Genomic DNA, 6,000 nt, shown 5'->3' with positions numbered 1-6,000 from the left:
CTAAGGACTGCACAAAAATGGAATAAATCAAATCAACTATACAAATATTCAGTCTGAATTTGAATGAGTAACTATCAGAGATGCTATTGGAGAGCACTGTATTTATTCATGCATCCCCATTTATATGACCTTCTCATGATGATACTGACACTTCTGCTTTGAGAGCTATGGTCTATATTCCCTCTCCTTGATTGTGAACTAACAAATATGTGGCTATAAGAGATATTAAGCTATACCACTTACAAGACAAAGTTAGAAAGGTGATAGAACATGTGTGCATCTGTGTGTGTGTCTTTCTGTCTTTGGAGCTCTGAGGTGGAATATAATGAGACTCTCCACCTTGAGGCTACCATGCTGGAAAGAACATGCAGGGATCAAATTGAGATAGAGATATACCAAGAACCCCAGCTGTTCTAAATGCTAGAAGTCCCAGGCACCAGGCATGTGAGTAAGTAACCCTCTACATGTGCATGATCTTCTACAGTGAACTGCTGGCTATCAGCCACCCTTTTAGAATCACTGAACACCACAGAACTAATTGAACATAAGAATCAGCTCCAATCCATGTGAGATATCAAGAAGAAAAAGTAAATTCTCCTTGGTTTATTGTTCATAATTTAACATTTCCAGAAAATCTGGAAAATGGGTATTCTGGTACTAGAACATTTTCTTTTATCTCCCAAAAAGGGAAATGAATGTATTGGTAACTGAAAAATGAAAGACAAAAAGATCCCCAGTTTAGAGTCAATCTTCACATATCCTTAGAACCACTCTTCCCATGTGGTCTGCCGCCCTCAAGGAAGTTGGTCAGGGCTTCTCCACATGGCAATCTCAGGAACAAGAGAGTACAAGATCTTGAGAGGCCCTGCCTTTAGCATTCAAATATGTTACCTATGCAAAATTTTCTTAGTCAAAGCAAGCTACAACTTCACTTAATGGAAGATATGCAAAGTCATATTGAAAAAGGCAGTATACAAGGAAATGTTTTATCTATCATTAATGTAACATATGTCCCATTGACCACAGTATTTGATTTAGCCATAAGGTGGCAAGCAAATTGTCCCCTTCTTCTGTATAAATTGGAACCTGCAGGGAAATCTTAGAAGCTAAGCATATCTAGGAGGGGGGATTGGGAAGTAGTGGGACTCATAGAGGTGAGAACTGGAAGACATGCCTCCATGTGGCTGATGCCTCTGAATATTCGGCTATCCATTGGCTAGTAGTCTGTGGGTCACGGCTGGTCAGCAAGAACAGCAGTTAGGGAGACAGAATGGATAGAGGAAGGAGGAAAATTAGGAGAAGCTTATGCCTGCAGAATAGCTCAACATTTTCTTGTTACATGTCTAATGATGAACTTTTGAAAAGTACTGACTTGCTTTACTATTACTTTTCAAATCTCACATAATTTTCATTTTTGCCCAAATTGAACACAAAGCTACACAGAAAAAGGGATTTAGAAAAATGTCGTGCTCAGCTTTTACCAAGTTGACACAGCACAGTCCTACAAACATTTATTTTTCTAAGTCATGTCTGTAATAACATTCCTTATAATATGGATTATATTTATAACCAAAAAATGGATCAAAATGAAAGAATTAATGTCTCTTCTGAAAAACTATAAAGCAATTTAGATGGTTGTTTATTCCACGTTTGCTCATCTTGCATTGTCTCTAAGCCTTTATTATCTTCTCTTTCCTCTAAAGATGACTGGGTTTTCTTCTCACTAGGGTAGATATGATGATTAATTTTCTGTCAACTTGACTGGGTCACAGTGCCCAGTATTTGGTCAAATATTGTTCTGCATGTTTCTGTGAAGATGATGTTTGGAGGAGATTGACATTTAAAGATGTAGACTTTGAGTAAAGCTGATCACCCTCCATAAAGTGGATGGGCCACATCCAATCAGTAAAAGGCCTTAAAACAAAGACCAACTTCCCCTGAACTAAAGGATTTCTGTCAGCAGACTGCTTTTGGATTTAAACTATAACTTTTTCTTGGCTCTCCAGTCTCTCAGCATATAGCATTTAGCCTCCCTACAGATTTTTGACTACTAAATCCTTCACAATTGTTTGAGCCAATTCCTTTAAATCTCAATCTCTCTCTCTCTCACACACACACACACACACACACACACCATGTTGGCATGTTGGTTGCATTTCTCTGGAGAACTGTGACTAAAACCATATCCCTTCCATTTCTCATTCTGAACTCCTTAGAGATCATTGTCATTCAGTTCCTATTTCTCTAACAACCAACCTTTAGCACTGAATGTGACAAAAAGAGGCTAGATCTGAGTTGCCTAATAGGGTAGCCACTAGTCACAGGCAATTCTTTAAATTTAAATCTAAATAAAAATAATAAAATTATAAATTCACATCTTTGATCATACTAGCCACATTTCAAGTGACCAGTAAACATTTGTAACTAGTGGCTACCACACTGAACAACACAGATTATAGCACATTTCCATTATTGCTGAATGTTTTGCATATAACTATAATTCACAAGTCAATTTCCATTTCCACATAGAAATCTCAGTCAAAAAGATGATTTCTTTTCTCCCCCAAAATTGAAAGTGGTCAGAGCCTACTTTAGAAAACTCTAAGAAGCCACATGAAGCTCAGATAATAGATTAGCAAGTATCATGCATTTACCACACACCAAGTGACTAAAGAGCTTTTGGGAATCTCTCAGCATACAAAAGTGATCAGGGACACACTCAGGTTTATATGCCTTCTAAGTCTGCAGCGTTTGTGATCTCTATTCTGTGTAGCTAGCATCTATCTCCAAAATAATGTCACCTATGATATATGAGATGCTGTGTAACAAGCAGTCTTTACTTCAACATGAGGAAAATAGATCAGATAATGAGATATATGCCAGGGAACACATCTATACTCTCCTCTAGAACATAAAATACTTTTATTTACTTGGAGAGCATAAAATGTGACTTACAATGTATGTTTTGCCAATGCTCAGGCATTCTTTCAAAGAGGCAATCTCCAATTGCAAGTGGAAAAATATTTTAATTTTTATAATTGCCTGTTCCCTGTCTTGGAGGAAATCATTCAGCCTTTTGTTCCAAGTATCTTTCCATCATTTCAATAGCAGACAGTGAGTTAGGGGGAATTTAAGATTAAGGAGAAAAACTTACAAATAAATCAGCAAATAACAAACATTTTATGACATTTATAACCTCATTTTATTCTCCTTTTTTCCATTATCTACCCTTATTTTATTGGTGTACAAAGAGTGTTGTTTTTCCTTAGGCAGCACTGACTAAATGCAAAAGAAGTAAAACTTTTAAAGGGGACATGTTCTGATTTGGCATTCTACCTGCAAGTTTGGAGTCCATGTGAGTTCTTTCCTTTGATTAACCCCACCTCCCTACAATCATTTGGAACCACAGAGACCCAATGATCTAATCCAAAGTTTTGCAACCCATGGATGATGAGAATAAGGCAGGTTGAGAGCAAATGGGGGACACAGAAATCTGAAGAGGATGTGCTCATCTGTGGAGATAGCAGCTACATAGCTCTAGCTGATCACTGAAGGAATTAAAGTGCAATGTTGCCCGAGTTTTCCAATTTTTAAAAGGAGCTTAAAAATCCCATTATCTGAAATCTCTCATTTTTAAAATGCTGACAAATGGTTTAAATTTTTTTAAAAACCATATATGCATCAAATAAACTATTTTTTTATTCAAATCAGATCCAAAGCCTTCTAGTTTGCTTTTAGGATATTCCTTGAAAATGACAGTATGACTTCTGCTTTCTTTTCACTGCAACCTCCACCAAGACGTGAGTGCACATTAGACTCAATAGGACAAGTCAGTTCATAGCTCTCATCCTGGAAATGTCAAAGCCATGGCAGCCACTGATGTAAATGAAAAACAATTATTGTGATCCAAGATTGTGGATCTCAGCTGGGGCAGCTTTGTCCCCTGGAGGACATGTGGCAATGTCTGGGGACATTCTTGTTTGTCACAACCTGGTGGGGATTGTTATTGGCATCTAGTAGGTACAGGCCTGGAATGGTGCTGATCATCTTACATTGCACAGGATAGCCCCCTATAGCAAAGGATTATCAGGTACAGAATATCAATAATGCTGAGGTTAAGAAATCCTTCTCTAGATACTGTTTTTGCATGGAGGACCAATATTTGTCCACCCTTGCCACTGGTGACTGAGCACTGACAAGAAAGCACATTTCTCACACTCTATTATCCAGTTATGTTGTTATCTATATCCTAATTACACATATTTAGGACCTGTTTGCCCAGGCTCAGACTGGTAAGAGCCCAGAAACTGTTCAACTTCCAGAGATAGTGGTTGACAAATAACTAGAAGACACCAGATTGGTAAAAATTAAACATTCTGAAAAGCTCATGTATTGGTGAGGAGGAAAGTAATTAAAGTGTGTTAATATACACCAATGAAATATAAATTTGGAAATCCAGAGAGAACAGCAACCTAGCAGTGTTTTTATATAGATTTTAAACATATAGACCCTTTAGGAAAAACAAAAATTGCTGAACCCTGCTCTACAGCAATAACTTTGAAAATGTGGTACCCAGACAAACAATGTCAGCATTACCTGGAAACTCATTAGGCAAAATTTAGGCTCCACATCAGAACTACCAAATCAGGAAACTGACAATGGAACCCAGTAATCTGGGTTTTAACTAGCCCTCCAGAGTTTTTGATGCCTACAAAATTCCAAGAACAACAAAGCTAGGAAAGAATCTTCAAAGCCTGGCCGTGCATTAGAATCACTTGGGGGGAATTATTAACAATGCAGACACAAGCTTCTATCTCTGAAGATTCTGGGCTCATCTGGGACCAGTGAACAGCTAAATATCCAAGACTATTTCCTGGGTTCTCTCAGTAGAGAATCAAGGGGTTTACATGCTTGTGGACTTGTTATTATGACCCATGTCTTAATCTGTTACAGTTTTCAGAAATGTGGGAGTATAGGCAACTGTTACCACAGGACTGCTCTCTGGATTTTTATTTTTTTATTTTTTTTAAGATTTTATTTATTTATTTGATAGAGAGTGCAAGCAAGCACAAGCAGGGGAAGCTGCAGAGGGAGAGGGAGAAGCAGACTCCCCACTGAGCAGGGAGACCAAAATGGGGCTCGATATCAGGACCCTGTGATCATGACCTCAACCGAAGGAAGACACTTAACCAACTGAGCCACCCAAGTGCCCCTCTGAATTTTTACCAGTGAAAATCCAAGTGCAAATATTCTCTGGAATTTTTTCCCCAATAGTGATCTGGAAACTCTCATGTCATATGCAGTTGTATTTTGGAAAATAGACTAAATCTCAAAGTAGGCAACTTCTGTTTCATTTCTTCAACTTGAGTCTTCTTTAGATAAAAAGGCATTTTGTAATTGATTCCACATGTGAAGAAAACCCTCTCCAAGATTGTTAGAGTTTTCATTCTTTAAGATTTTGTGCAAGTTCTGGGCTAAGCCCTTTACGGGCCTAGAAGTTTCTTCTTTTGGCCACTTAAAAGCATTTGCCATATTAGATTTTCTAAATCAAATACACTATGAAAATCCAAAGACATGTGGAAAACCCTAAAAGACAATATAGAAAACATTATAGACAGAAAGATGATCAATGAAGGGAGAGCAGGGAGAGAGCGAAAGAGAAAGACAGAGATGGAGGGGTAACCTGTTATATGGTAGCTCAACTGTACAAGATCAACAATGAGAAGAACTGCCCAGTCTTTACCCAGGACTGCCAAAGATAATAGTGAATTGTTTTGTTGGTCTTGGGGTGGTTTCTTAATATAACAATAGAAAATGCCACGAAGAGGGGTTATTGTTTTGGAAAATCCTCCCAGTTGATTCTAATTAGCAAATGTAACCTCTCCCTCCTTTGATAAGTGCTAACTTACAGTATCTTTAAACTCTTATATTCAACCACACAAAACTGCTACTTATCCAGTGCCCACTAATGAGCAAACCAATGATCAGAAAATCAATAGA

This window comes from Mirounga angustirostris, unplaced genomic scaffold (assembly GCF_029215605.1).
Source record: "Mirounga angustirostris isolate CCGP_5_RB_7025 unplaced genomic scaffold, mMirAng1.0.hap1 SCAF_6, whole genome shotgun sequence".
Taxonomy (NCBI): Eukaryota; Metazoa; Chordata; class Mammalia; order Carnivora; family Phocidae; genus Mirounga; species Mirounga angustirostris.
This window is presented reverse-complemented; position numbering follows the sequence as displayed.